General features: G+C 43.8%; 1 long non-coding RNA gene across 2 annotated transcripts; it reads left to right on the plus strand.

Annotated features, from left to right (window-relative positions):
• The first annotated feature begins 7 nt into the window (after window positions 1-7).
• LOC124524989 (uncharacterized) lies at window positions 8-10,136 on the plus strand. 2 transcript variants are annotated; one of them, XR_006965361.1, is made up of 5 exons: window positions 8-45; window positions 2,457-2,572; window positions 5,479-5,580; window positions 7,844-8,138; window positions 9,024-10,136. It is a non-coding gene; the product is annotated as an uncharacterized LOC124524989 (long non-coding RNA). The 2 variants fall into 2 exon arrangements; XR_006965360.1 differs by having other exon boundaries at window positions 7,844-10,136.
• The last annotated feature ends 5,604 nt before the right edge of the window (window positions 10,137-15,740 follow it).

Genomic DNA, 15,740 nt, shown 5'->3' on the forward strand with positions numbered 1-15,740 from the left:
GCTGAAGTCAGACACTCAACCAACTGAGCCACCCAGGCGCCCCTGGTTGGTACAGACATTTTAACAAGATTTTTTCTTCCAATCTATGAACATGGAGTGTTTTCCCATTTCTTTGTGTCCTCTTCAATTTCTTTTATTTTTTTAATGTTTATTTTTGACAGAGCATGAGTGGGGGAGGGGCAGAGAGACAGGGAGACACAGAATCCAACGCGGGCTCCAGACTCTGAGCTGTCGGCACAGAGCCCAACGTGGCGCTCAAACTCACAAACTGTGAGATCATGACCTGAGCTGAAGTCGGTCACTCAACCAACTGAGCCACCCAGACGCCCCATACAGCAGTTTATTTCTTAAAATAAGCTTTCTGCTTCTTTCTTCCTCTTTTCTCCTTTGGGACTCCAGTGAGGTGTAGATGGGTTCGTTTTTTTTTTTTTTTTTTTAGTTGTGTCCCATAGATCCTGAAGGCTTCCTTCATTATGCATTCTTTTCTCTTTTTTACTCCTCTGATTGAATATTTCAAATGATCTGTCCTCAAGATCGGCCGTTCTTCTGCTTTGTGTAGTCTACTGTTGAAGATTTCTGTTGAATTCTTCAGCCATTGTATTCTTCAGCTCCAAAACTTCTGTCTAGTTCTTTATGCTTTCTCTTTGTTGAATTTCTCACTTTGTCCTTCTTTTGTTTTCCTGATTTCAGTAACTTGTGTTCACTTGTAGCTTTCTGAGCATCTTTTTTTTTAAGTTTTTATTTTAATTCCAGTTAGTTAACATACAGTGTTATATTAGTTTCAGGTGTACAATACAGTGATTCAACAATTCTGTACATCACCCAGTGCTCATCACAAGGGCACTCCTTAATCCCCATCACCCATTTCACCCCAGCCACCTCCCCTCTGGTAACCATCATTTCTGAGTATCTTTCAAACAATTACTTTGAATTCTTCTTAAGGAAATGTATGTATCTCCATTTCTTTGGGGTCAGTTATTAGAAGTTTCCTGTGTTCCTTTGGTGGGGGCATGTTTCACTCATTCTTTTTGATCCCTGTAGCCTTGCATCAGTGTCTGTGCATTTGAATGAGCAATAACCTCTTCTAGACTTGATGGACAAACTGCAGTAAAGGGGGAAGACCTTCAAGCAGGAGCGTGTGCTAGCTTTGGATCAGGGGTCGGGGGCGTGAGGCAGGCACATGATGTCTCATCAGCTCAAGCTGCTGAGATCCACACCATCAATAGCTGTGTGGCCCTTGGAAAGTAATGCAGGGGGTTCACAGTGGCTGTAAGGGCTGTAGAGGACCTCAATGTCCCCTCCTGGTCCAGCAGCTTGGGTCAGGGAGCAGTGGTGGCAGGGTCCGGGGCATGCACATGCTCTGCAGGAGGGTCCAGCTGCACAGGCCTGTGTAGTGCCCAGGAGTGGTTGCAGACACCCATGCAGTGATGGAAGTCTGGCCAGCTGTAGGTGCACTGGTAGCTGTAGGAGTTCTGGCTGTCAGCATACACTCTTGAGGCTGTAGGGGGTCTTTCCAGGGGTGTACACAGGGCACTGGAGGCAGTGAAAACAGCTGGGCTGGGGGCGTGCAGGTGAATAGCTGGAAAGGCCAGCTGCAGGTAAGCACAGGGGTACAGGTCAGTGACAAGAGACAGGGACAAAGCTGAGCCCACAAGTAGCTAAGGGGGTCCTGGCTGTCTGGTACACAGCAGTGGATGTGGGTAGTAGGAGTCAGGCTAGTGGGGTGCAGGTACACAGCTGGAGGGGCTAGTTAGAGGTGAACACAGAGGTGCAAGCTAGTGACTGGAGATAGGGCTGAATCTGGGTCACAAGCAGCTATAGGGGTCTGGCTGTGGCCTGCACTTGGGTGGCTACAGGCTATCACCAGGGGCATGCAAATGGCAGTAGAGGCCTGGGACAAGCATCAGGCCAGCAGCACGAAGGACACGGCTGGAGCTAGCACCTGTGTGTTGGGGGGTCAGCTGCAGGGATCTAGGCAGGTGTCATGCACTCAGCAGCTGCAGAGAGAGGCCTGAGCTGGGCTCCAACATGCCTCCCAGGCTCCAGCAGGTACACGGAGGAGGGCATGGGAGGTATCCTGGTGGCTGGTGTCCAAGTAGGTCGGAGAACAAGAAGCCGGAGGGAGGCACCATAAGAATGTCCTGAAGGAGAGGGACAGAGCAGCAAGGAAGTGAAAGCAGTTTCATCCCCAGGACAGAAAGCTGCCGGGACTGCTCGCTCCCTCCAGAAGGACATCATACGGGTGCCAGGCCTAGAGATGAGAATGTTTTGTCTGGTGCCAGATGTACTCATGACCCAGTATGGAAAACACTGCAGGTGCACGACCTGTCAAGATGCCACATACTATGTCGTATGTGCTTGCTGTTATCAGACAATTTGCAAAAATAAAAGAGGCTTGAGCCAGGAGACTGATGCTTTGGCTCCTGGAGAGTCTCACCTTTAGGACCTCTCTTCAGCTGGTGCCTGAACAGGGAACCTGAAGGGGGACGTGTGCAGCACCACTGAAGAAGGGCCCAGGGAACCGAAGGAAACTTTGGAGCCGGGGAAGCTCATCCTTCAGGATTGCTGCAGGGTAAGTACAGGGGATTCCACCCCATCTAGTTATCACTTACATATTCAGCTCTTGCAGACTTTATTAAAGAGCTCAGGGGTAAAAGTGAAATGATCGGCGTTTCAGGATTTGTTATACTTAGTAAAGAAACATTGTTACCAGTTTATGCCTCTGGCAAAGATGCTTTGAATCAGAAACAATGGAACTTGGTTTTATGTGCTTTGTGCCACACTTATCAACAAGAAGCCATCCCTCTCTCCCTATGGTCTTTATGTAATTTAAGTTCCCTGGCTTTGCAGCCCTTGCAGTCAGAATCAGGGGAAGAAGGGGACATTGGTCATCACAACCCCTCACTGGCCGAAAGTGATCATGAGCTCGTAGATAGTGACTCAGGGCCCGAGCCCGTATCCCACCACCAGAGGAATAGAAACCTACAGGTCCCAGGTTCATGGCCCAGAGATAGTCACAGCTCAGGCTTCTGTACTCCTGCCTCCCTCATTGCCCCACGGCCCTGAACCCATCCATCCCTTTGAGGAAACTAAATGTTCCACTTATTCAAAAAACCCATTTCTTGGTATCTCCACTCATAGTATCACAATTCGTTTCCCCCTTAATGCAGGTGCTTCAACAAACTAAGGCTGCGGGGGACACTGAATTAATGTATGCCTGCAGCTTATCCTGTCAACATTACCCAAATTCCTCCTAATCAGAAATATCCTCAGAGAGGGCAATGAGTTTATCTGGTTCCTTTCGGTTTTAAGGTTATTAATGACTTGAAACAGGCTTGCACACAATACAGTGTTAATTCCTCTTATACGTTGGGATTGGTGTCTGGTTTAGCCAATTCAGAGCGACTCATTCCATGGGACTGGGCGGTCCTAGGTCGCACTGTCCTAAGCGCTTCTGAATTTTTGCAGTTTAGGACTTGGTGGGAGGAAGAAGCACAGATACAGGCCCGGCATGATGCCGCCCTGAATCCTCCTGTGCCCATTACCGGAAAACAACTTACCAGGAGCAGACGAGGGTTTGGCATACAGGTTCAGCTTCAGTATGATGTTCAAGCAGTGATACAAGTTAGATTGTGCTGCCTGAATGCCTGGGAGAAAATAGCTACCCCTGGACAGGCTACACCCTCTTTTGTTCAAGTCAAACAGAGTCCTAACGAGCCCTATGTAGATTTTACTGCTGGGCTAAAGGATGTTATTATAAAAAGCATCTCTCAGGCAGGCTTACCGGATCTCCTCTTACAGCTGCTGGCTTTTGGTAATGCTAATAAGGAATGCCAACAAGCTTTATACCCAGTGAAGTCTCAAGGAGGTGATTTAACTGATTTAAAGGCCTGTCAAGATATCAGTTCAGAGGTCTATAAAATGTGCCTTGAATAGCCACTGCCAGCAGCCCCTGGACTTTACGAACAGTCCAAGCGTTTTCGCTGTGGCAAATTGGGACATTATAAGAGGGATTGCTGACAGCTGAGTTGTAACAACTCCCGTGATCTACCTCGCCCCCAGAATGAAATTCTAAGCCTCCTGGGTTATGCCCTGGATGCAATGAAGACTATCATTTTGCAAATCAATGTAGATCTAAATTCCATAAGAATGGAGCTCCCCTGCCATCTTGGTGGGGGAGACAGGGATAATGCCCCCCCCCCAAGGCCCGAATGTAAAGAATATGGGGAATCAGATTCCACATTATTACCCTGTGAGCTACGGGACTTACCATGCAAATCTATCCATGACCTTCTCCATGCCACATGAGGGAGTGCTGCATTAGATATTCCTGCCCCAGAGTCTCTGGTCCTCAAACTCTCCATGGGAATTTATAAGGTTAAAACTGGGATTTACGGGCCTCTTCAGGGTCCATTGGCCTTCTTGTTGGATGAAGTAGTCTTACGTCCAAGGGAGTTCATGTCTACTTAGGAATTATAGAAGCTGATTTTAAGGATGAAGTTTTAGTAATGATTAGTACTTCAGTTCCTTATCATGTCTTGGCAGGAGATCGCATTACCCAACTACCGTTGTTGCCTTACATTGCTTTAATCTCCTTGCCAATAGACTGGCAGGGAGGGTTTGGATCTACGGGCAAACAGATATCTTGGCAAACATTTCTAAAGGACAGAGGCCTGAGATGACCTTACAAATTAATGGAAAATCATCTACTGGCCTGGTAGACTCAGGAGCTGATGATGTCACCATCATTGCTTCTAAGTTTTGCCCTAAGAATTGGCCACTCCGACCTATATCCACAGTCTTTACAGGTGTAGGAAAAGCTACTGACATCCAACAGAGTGTTGAAAGTTTTCTATGTGAGGGGCCTGAAGGCCAGGCTGATACTATCCAGACTTATGTTACTGATACAGCCATTAATCCATGGGGAAGAGACCTCCTAAGTCAATGGGGAGCATGTATTAATATTCCTTGTTTCCCCTGCTGCAACCAATATGATGTCCAAAGTGAGTTATAATCCATTAAAAGGGCTTGGACGACAAGAAAATGGGCGTATGGGAACAATTACTGCCGATATGTGGCCACCTTGTGTGGGACTGGGATAGCCTGTACAGAATTCAGGTTTAGTGTAAGAGCCACTGTTCCTGAACAACGTTATGCCTTAGCATTAGAATGGTTAACTGCCCTGGTGTGGGTGGAACCGTGGCCCCTTCCAAAAGAGAAATTAGAGGCTCTAGAACAATTAGTGCAAGAACAATTGGATGCAGGTCATGTAGAAATGCCCACCAGTCCATGGAATTCTTGTGTGTGTGTGATAAAGAAAAAATCTGGGAAATGAAGAATGTTGACTGACTTAAGGAAGGTAAACAAGGTTATATGGTCTATGGGACCTTCGCTTTGCAACCTGGGCTCCCGTCTCCTACCATGATTCCTCAGAACTGGTCATTAATTATAGTAGATTTAAAAGATTGTTTTTCACAGTTCTTCTACTGCCAGATGATAGAGAAAAATTTGCCTGTTCTGTACCTTCAGACAATCATATGGTTCCTGTGTGATGCCATCCATGGAAAGGGCTTCTGCCAGGTATGCTTAATAGCCCTACTATGTGTCAGCATTTTGTTAATCAGCCACTTTCACAATTACTTATTCAGGTCCCACAGGTGTTGATTATCCATCACATGGATGATATTCTTTTTGCTGCAGAAACACCTACACAGATAAAAGATCTTTATCAGACCGCTGGGTTATTGTACCCAAATACAGCCTAATAGTAACAACAACAACAAAAAAGTGCAAACCCAAGATCCCTTTCTTTATCTTGATGCAAAAATTCACAAGGAAACCATCATTCCCCAAAAAGTACAGATTGGCTGAGATAATTTGAAAGCTTTAAATGATTTCCAGAGGTTACTAGGAGATATAAATTGGTTGCGACCTGCTTTGGGAATCCCGACTTACACCTTATCTCATCCTTTCCAAACATAAGCCCGTGATCCCAACCTTAACAGCCCTAGGGTCCTCACAAAAGAGGTAGAAGCTGAATTACAGTGGATTGAAAATCACATTCAAAATTGTCAGCTCATGGGGCGCCTGGGTGGCGCAGTCGGTTAAGCGTCCGACTTCAGTCAGGTCACGATCTCACCGTCCGTGAGTTCGAGCCCCGCGTCAGGCTCTGGGCTGATGGCTCAGAGCCTGGAGCCTGTTTCGGATTCTGTGTCTCCCTCTCTCTCTGCCCCTCCCCCGTTCATGCTCTCTCTCTGTCCCAAAAATAAATAAACGTTGAAAAAAAATTAAAAAAAAAAAAAAACAAAATTGTCAGCTCACTCGTGTTTGACGTAATGTTCCTCTTCAATTATTGATTTTTCCTACTCCACATTCTCCAGCTGCGGTCGTAGGCAGGATGAGGGAATCATTGAATGGCTGTTTTTACCAAGTAAGGACTCTAAAATTCTTACCATGTATCTGGATAAAATTGGGAATGTAATTTGGAGAAGCCCATCCCGATTACGTGTGCTTAATGGTAGCAATCCCTCTTCTATAATTATTCCCTTATCATATCAACAAACTGATATGGCTTACCAAATTAATATACAATGACAAATAGCTTTGCCTGATTACGTAGGGAAATTAGACAATCACTGTCCGAGGGACAAAAATTTTGTCATTTCTCAAGGTTACATCATGGATTTGGCCAAAGATAATTCGAGAGTGGCCTTTAGCAGATGCTGACACATATTTTACAGATGGAAATGGGCATGGTAGAGCTGCTATACATGGTCCTATCTCTAAGGCCTGGAAGACACCCTATACATCTACCCAAAAAGCTGAATTAGCAGCCATTATAGGATTGTTGCATCTTGTACCTGCCTCCCTCGATATTGTGACAGATTCACAATGTGCATGGTTCACAGTCCTAAATATTGAAACTGTACATATTGTGCCACGAAATGAATTACATCATCTGTTTTTGCATTTATAAGAATTAATATGGCATAGGCAACGCCCTTTATGTATCACTCATATTCGCAGTCATTCTAACCTTCCTGGCCCGTTATCCTTAGGAAATTCCATTGCTGATGACTTATTACAAGGCACCTTACAAATGGTACAACAGGAGCATTTGCTTCACCATACTAATGCTCAAGGACTTGCCCATAGACACTATAACACATGCTGAGTCAAAAGACATCGTTAGTGCCTGTCCTTGTTGCAACCCCCTCACTGTGGCTCCACATACCTCTGGAGTGAATCCTCGTGGACTACAGGCAAATGAACTTTGGCAATCTGATGTTACCCATATTCCTGGTTTTGGTAAGCTCTCTTATGTGCATGTTACTGTGGATACCTTCTCCAGATAGATCTGGGCCACGGCATATACCGGAGAAAAGGCTAGGCATGTTAGTGCTCATTTTCTTGAAACCTTTGCAATTCTATGTATCCTACAACACATTAAAACTGATAATGGCCCTGCATATGTATCTCATAAGTAGCCCACTTCTTTGCAGCCTGACAAATTACTCATCTTACTGGCACTCCCTATAACTCTCACAGTCAAGGGATCACAGAACATACTCATCAGGTACTTAAAAACATGCTAATTAAACAAAAAGGGGGAGAAGAAGAAGGACTTAGACCTACACCATGGGAACAATTACATCCGGCCTTATATACTTTAAGTTTCTTGGACATATGAGGACCCCATACATGTCCTTCTGCTGAGATACACTGGTACAAGAAAAAGGTCACCCCTGTTTACCAGCCGGTATATTGGAAAGATGAGAAGGGACACTGGGAAAAGGGAGAAGTTGTTGTGTGTGGGGCAAAGGGTATGCTTATGTCTTTACAGATCAAGGCTACCAGTGGTTACCCAGTCACCAGTTGAAACCCAGGCATGAGCTGATCCAAGCCACCGCAGTTCGACATGACCCCACCAAAGAGTTTCACAGATGTCCATTGAGAAACCAATAATTGTGCCCAATGCACCACACCCTCTCCTGAGGAGCATTAGGACCTCTTAGCCTCCTACTCGGGGACAAGTTAAGAGGTTGATGCATGCTGCTGAAAAAATCTTGATGCAGACTCGCAGCCCACAAACTCCTGCTCACCTTTTCCTTGTGATGCTCATGGTTATCACTACTACAGTAAGCGCTGATAACTATATTTACTGGGCTTATATCCCTCATCCACCTCTCAATTGGCATAAGTTGGTACAACTCCCCCGTGCCGGTATATACAAATGACACTGAATGGACACCTGGGCCATTTGACAGCAGAGAAACACATAGGCCCAATGAAGAAGGTACTGTTATGGATAATTATGCTATAGGGACTGAAGGTCCTCCTATATGTTTTGGTTACAGGAAACACTGCCTCAAAAGTAAGCCTCAAGCATGGCGATCTATTATTAAAAAGGGGGCCCAGCACAAACCTATTTTCTTACTCTCAGCCCATTCTCTGATTGGCTCCAATCTTAGTGACACTCCTCCAATGCTTCTGTCTTGTGCTACTCGTACATTGTCAGAATGGGATGGATGGGTGACTTGGGAAGCATGTAGAGGGGAGATAGGAAGTATTTAAAAGAACTCACCCTATGGAAGCATCGTTGATTGGAGCCTTCTGGGCTCAGTTCCCCTTAAAAACTCATTACAAAATCTATGATGGTGTGTTCATAATCATACCATCAGCACCACTGCTAATGGCTCAGTCGTTTGGCATCGTGAGGGATTTTCTGCGCCCAGCCCTCATTTACGACAAGGACCATTACAAAAGCATATAAAGAAATGAACTGCTGCCCTCCACCCTTTACATACCTGCAAGGGCACATATTATAAAAACAGCCCCAGCACTATTTCTACTCTATCCTTCACGGTCAATAGTACCCGGTACATACGGGCTTGTGTCCGTTTGCCATACGTACTATTAAAAGCACAGATAGTTTGGAATGATGCTGAGGCCCTTATAACTTGTGTTAACTGCTCATTATACACCTGTCTTAATTCTATACCCTTTACTATGTCATCCAAAAGCTTATATTTACTTAGAGCACGCACTGGCCTGTGGCTGCTGGTTTGCATGTCTCAACCATGACAACATTCTCCAGAAATGTATCTGATGGACCAGGCTCTACAGCGAGTTCTTCACTGATCCCAAAGGTTTGCTGGAATACTTGTTGCAGCTCTCATATGCATTATTGCTGTGACTGCCACCATAGCCACTGCAGCTGTCTCGTTGCACCAATCTGTGCAGATGGTACAATTTGTGCAACAGCATGAGAAATTGCACCACCTTGGAAGACACAGCAGGACATTGACAGTAGATGGTCCAGTGAGATTGCAGACCTACAACAGGCTGTGATATTGCTGGGGATCAATTAGTGAGCCTACAAAGGCAAAGATCATTAAAATGTTAGTGGAACACTACACCAATGTGTAACCCCATTGCTGTTTAATAACACTAAATTTCCATGGAATGGCGTTAAGAGACACTTGCTCAGACAATCTAATGTGTCCATGGACATTTAACATCTGCAAGCAGGGATATAGGAGACTTCCAAAACAAATCTGGACATGTTATCTGGTTCTAAGATCTTAGAAAGCATATCAGAGGGATTGGGAAAATTAAATGCTATAGAGCATATTGGGATTTTTAGTTTCTCTACTGCTATTCTGTTTGTATTAATATGCAGAGTATTTATCTTTGCCTGTGCAGTCTGGTGCCAGGGACAATGAGCCTGTCAACGGACTGACAGCTTGGGTTATACAATGTCCTCCTACAGCCCATTGTATACAAACAAAAAGGGGGAGATGTTGGAGAACAAGAAGCCGGAGGCACCGTAAGGATGTCTTGAAGGAAAGGGACAGAGCAGCGAGGAACCGAAAGCAGTTTTATCCCCAGGACGGAAGGCCACCGGGACTGCTCATTTTCTCCAGAAGGACATCATACAGGTGGCCAGGACTGGGGATAAGAATGTTTTGTCTGGCACCAGATGTACTCATGACCCACTATGGAATACACTGCAGGTGCACAACCTGTCAAGATGCCACATACTATGTTGTAATGGCTTGCTGTTATCAGACAATTTGCAAAAATAAAAGAGGCTTGAGCCAGGGGACCAATGCTTTGGCTCCTGGAGAGTCTCAGCCCCCTGCTTTGTAATTCTCTCATCACCACACCTTCAGGACCTGTCTCTCTACACAAGTATGTGAATATCTTTGGGTTTTCAGATACTGTGCTGGCCAGTTGTTTGAGAGAGCTGCTGGGGTCCTCTGGAGAGCAAATCACTTGGAACCAATGTCGCTCCTGCTGTATGACTGTTACTGGCAGCCAAGGCTCTTCTTTTTTGTTCCTAACCTTCTCTGTACATCTCAGGTTTGCTAGTGTCTGAATGAAGTGCAACAGAAGTAGGTCCCTTGTGTGGTGCCCCAAAAGCCTGGAGAAACTGGTCACCCTGCTCTCCCTTTTCCAGTTAGGGAAATGCTTTCTGGCCAGAGTGTTCCTGCTTGGCACTGAGCAGTACCCAACTGGAAGACCAGTGATGCAAGCAAAATTAAGATATTTTTCCTTTCCTTTGTGTGCACTTATGCTCAGGGTTTTCTTCCCCACTGTGTTGCTGTTATTTCCTAAGTGGACCCCTGAGCTATCCCAGAGAGCTTTTTGTTTGTGGGTAGATGGCTAATCGTAGATCTCTGTGGGAAAACAGAAGCTAGGGCCTCCTACTTCACCATCTTGGTGATGCCACTTCAGCTGTCTTAGTATGCTAAATGAGTTAAAGGAAATCATGGGAAAAAAATTAAAATCAGGAAGATGTGAATGAATATGGAATATCAACTAAATTACAGAAATTATTCACACACACACACAAATAGAAATTCTAGAGTTGGAAGTACAATAGCTGAAATGGCAAAAATTCACTAGAGGGATTCAGCAGCAGGTTTGAGCAGGCAGAAGAAAGAATTCATGAACTTAAAACAATTGGAAAATTAATCTGAAGAACAGAAAGAGAAAGTGCACAGAGGGAAATTTGAAGATATAAATGCTTATGTTTAGAAAAAGGACATATCTCAAATCAGTACAATAATCTCCCATTTTATGATCCTAGAAAAAGAGCAAACTATAAGCAAAGGTAGACGGGAGAAGTAGAAAACCAAAGATTAGAGTCAAGGTAGATGAAAGAGAATGGAGAACAATATGGAAGTCAATGGAGGCAAAAGTCAGTTTTTGGAAAGGATCCGCAAAATTGACAAGCTTTTAATTAAATGTACTAAGAAAATAGAAAATCCAATGCAAATAACTAAAATCATAAATAAAAATGGATACATAATTACCAACAGTACAAGAAACAAAAAGTATCATTAGAGAATATTCTGACTGAAGTATATACCCTTACCCTCCATGAGATGGATGAATTTCGAGAAACACAGAGTTCCAGAACTGACTCTAGAAGAAATAAAAAACCTGAATAGACCTATTACAAGTAAAGAGATTAAATCAGTAACCAAAAATCTCTCAACAATGCAAAGTTCAGCACAAGCTGTATTATTGACAAATTGAAGAGTTACCAACCCTTCTAAAATTCTTCCAAAAAAATGACAGGAGGAAATACCTCTTAAATCATTCTATGAGGCCAATATTCAATATCAAAGCCAGAAAAGAACAAGAAACTATAGACCACTATCTCTTATGAATAGAAATGAAAATCTTGAATAAAACAATAGCAAACAAAATCCAACAGCACATTATAAAGAAAATAAATACTGCAAACAACCTTCTGCCCATATGTTTTACACACATCTTAGGTGAAATTTACTGTTGTAAAACACAAACTATAAATATTCACTAAAGAAAAATTATAGCCTGAATAGTCCTCTATCAATGAGAAAATTGAATGTGTAGTCAAAACATTCCAAGAAAGAAAATCTCAGTCCCAATTGCTTTTACTGTTGAACTCTACCAAACACTTATGAAGGAAACAATACCAATTCTACACAATATATTCCAGAATACAGAGGATGAGTCAACACTTACCAACTCATTACATGAGGGCAGTGTTACACTGCCACCAAAACCAGGAAGAAGGCATCACAATGAAACTACAACCCAATATCCCTTACAGACATAGATCCAAATATCATAAACAAAATGTCAGCAAACAAAATCCATCAATACATAACAGGTGTAATAAATCACAACAAAATTGGGTTTATTCTCATAACACAAGGTTGATTCAACACAAACTATCAACTTAATTCACCTTAAAATCAAAAGAGGGGGTGTCTGGGTGGCTCAGTCAGGTAAGCGCCCAACTTCAGCTCAGGTCATGATCTCACAGGTCACGAGTTTGAGCCCCATGTTGGGCTCTGTGCTGACAGCTCAGAGCCTACCTGCTTCAGATTCTGTGTTTCCCTCTCTCTCTCTCTGCCCCTCTCCTGCTCATGCTGTCTCTCTCTCAAAAATAAATAAACATTTAAAAAATTTAAGAGATCAAAAGAGAAAAAATACACAATCATCTTCAAACTTAATATTTTTTAATATTTATTTTTGAGAGACAGAGAGACCCAGTAGGGGAAGGGCAGAGAGAGAGTAAGACACAGAATCTGAAGCAACCTCCAGGATCTAAGCTGTTAGCACAGAGCCAGATGCAGGGCTCGAACTCATTAAGCTGAATTCAGACGCTTAACCAACTAAGCCACCCAGGTGCCCCAAACTTAGTATTTTTAAGATGCCAAGTTTCCACAAATTTATAGATTCAATATCTCAATAAAAATATACAATATTTTTTGTAGAAATTGATAACTTGATTCTAAATTTCACATGCAAATGGAAAGGAACCAGCATAGACAAACAACCTTGAAAAATAACAAAGTTGGAATATTTATAATACCTAATTTCAAATCTTATTATAAGGCTACAGTGCCAAAATTCTGTGGTATTGGTATAAAAATAGGCACACACAAAGGGGTGTCTGGGTGGCTCAGTGGTTAAGCATCCAGCTCTTGGTTTCAGCTCAGGTCATGATATCCTGGTTCATGAGTTTGAGCCCCACATCGGGCTCTGTGCAGAGCCTACTTAGGATTCTCTCTCTCCCTCTGTCTCTATCCCTCCCCTGCTTGCTCTCTCAAAATAAATAAACTTAAAAAAAATAGGCACATACATCAAGGGAGTAAAAGTGGGTCCAGAAACAGACCCACGTAAAATTAAAAAAAAAAAAAAAAAGATTCCCTTTCCAGAAAGCAGCCGACTAGAAACTTATTTTATTAAATTTGTATTGAGAGGAGGAGCCAACATGGTGGAGAAGTAGGGGTATCCATACTTCCCACTTCTCTCAAAGAAGGGCTGAAGCCAAAGGACTTTGAACCCCAAGAGTCTGGAGGAAAAGAGACTGAGTCTACCAGGGAGAAACTGGTACAACCTGATGGGCCATAGGTGGGTGATTGCGAACTGGGGGAGATAAAAGGGGCCATGTAGGCACGGAGGGGAGGGATCCTCTTTTGCAGAGAGACAAAGGCATGTGAAAGAGCAGCTGGGGAAGTGTAGGACTGTATCTGGACAAGAGATAAACCTCAGACAAGGATGGAGAGGGATCCCATCTCTAAGTGCAGGTTAAAGGATCTCTAACTGCAGATCCCATCCTCAGACTGGAGCCGGCTGCCCTGTTCACACACCTGGGGAGGAGAGGAGCCACTCCAGGGTTCAGTGGGAGATCAGAGGCACAGTCTGCAGGAGAAACCAGTCCCCTCCTCTGAAGTGCTGTGGCACAGGACAAAACCAGCTGGGACCTCATATCAGGAGGTTCTTCCCCAATACCAGGGTACACAGAGTGGGAGTTTAAATCCCAGCCAAGCACAGGGGCAAAGGAGTTGGCAGAGCGAGACAGCCAGCCTTGTCTGTGCCCTCAGCACAGTGAGGACGGCTCCAAAGGAGCCCAAAGGAATTCCCAAAGGAATGATTTGGGACACCGGGTTGTGGAGAAGAGACTGAGGGGTCACCATTTTTCTCCCCACCACCACCAACACGGGGCCTCAGGGATCAGTCCACGGGGCCCACAGTGGAGGCGGGGCCAGCCTACACCAAACCACGCCCCTCCATGCTGGGTAATTACATATCTACTGGAACGGGATAGATGCTGTGGAACCAGACAGACCCCCCCCCCCACGCCCCACCCTTCCTGGCCAGTGCTGCTGCATTGCCTGGATTAATTCAAGGACAATTTTTGTTATATAGATATATTCTCCCATCCATTTCTCCTTCTAATCAATTCCCTCCTCTAGGCTGGTTACTCCTGTTATTGGTTTGTTTAAACAGACATATTTAATCCATTCTCTTGATACATGTTCTACGCCCCCTTCTTTACATTCCATTCTCTCTCTCTGGAATAATCAAGCAGTATAGTTTCTCTGTCTGCATAACTTTATCTTTGTTTCTTTTTCCCCCACCTCCTTCCTTATTTTCCTTTCTGTCTCTCTGGATTAAGCCTTTTAGTCTCTCTGCCTGGTCAATGTTTATTTTTTCTTCTTCCCCACCCCTGTCATTTCTTCTTCTTTACTTGTAGCTAGTGTTTCTGGTTTTTTGCTTTTGGATTGTCTTTAGTTTTTCGTTTTTTTCTTTTTGTTTGTTTGTGTGTCTTTGTTTCCTGTTTGTCTGTATGTTTTCCTTTCCAGGGCTACCCAGGGAACAAACCAAAGCAAACCTGGTGGAGGGTCCAAAACATCACTACGAGTAGGGAAATAAAATAACCAAAGTCACAACAACAGAGAGCAAGTAACACTCTCCAAAAAACACCTCTTGAAGGGCCAGGCCCTGGACAGTGTATGACCATCCCCCCTTTAATATAGCAGTGCTCACAGGTGCAGAGCACACAACATAAGGGACAGAAAACTAGCCAAAATGACCAAACAGAAGAATTCTCCTCAAAAGAAATTCCAGCAAGTAGCGACAGCTAAAGAATTGATCAAAACAGATATAAGCAACATAACTGAACAATAATTTAGAAGAATCATAAAATTAATCACTGGGCTTGAAAAAAGCATAGAAGACAGCAGAGAATCTAGTGCTACAGAGCTCAAGGGACTAAAATATAATGATGATGAGTTAAGAAATGCTATAAATGAGGTGCAAAATAAAATGGAGGCAGCCACCGCACAGATTGAAGAGGTGGAGGGGAGAATAGGGGAATTAGAAGATAAAATTATGGAAAAAGAGGAAGCTGAGAAGAGAGATAAAAAATCCAGGAGTATGAGGGGAGAATTAGAGAACAAAGTGATGCAATGAAATGGAACAATATCCGTATCATAGGAATTCCAGAAGAAGAAGAGAGAGAGAAAGGGGCTGAAGGTGTACTTGAACATATCATAGCTGAGAACTTTCCTGATCTGGGGAAGGAAACAGGCATTGAAATCCAAGTGGCACAGAGAACTCCCTTCAGACATAACTTGAATTGGTCTTCTGCATGACATATCATAGTTAAACTGGAAAAACACAAGGATAAAGAGAGAATTCTGAAAGCAGCTAGGGATAAACGGCTCTAACATACAAAGGTAGACAGACACATAAGGGTAGTAGCACACCTATCTACTGAAACTTGGCAAGCCAGAAAGGATTGGCAGGAAATCTTCAATGTGATGAACAGAAAAAAATGCAGCCAAGAATCCTTTATCCAGCAAATCTGTCATTCAGAATAGAAGGAGAGATAAAGGTTTTCCCCAACAAACAAAAACTGAAGGAATTCATCACCACTAAACCAGCCC

Source organism: Lynx rufus, unplaced genomic scaffold (genome assembly GCF_022079265.1).
Source record: "Lynx rufus isolate CCGP_SWC_20201006 ecotype Redwood Valley unplaced genomic scaffold, mLynRuf1.p SCAF_4, whole genome shotgun sequence".
In the NCBI taxonomy this organism is placed as follows: Eukaryota; Metazoa; Chordata; class Mammalia; order Carnivora; family Felidae; genus Lynx; species Lynx rufus.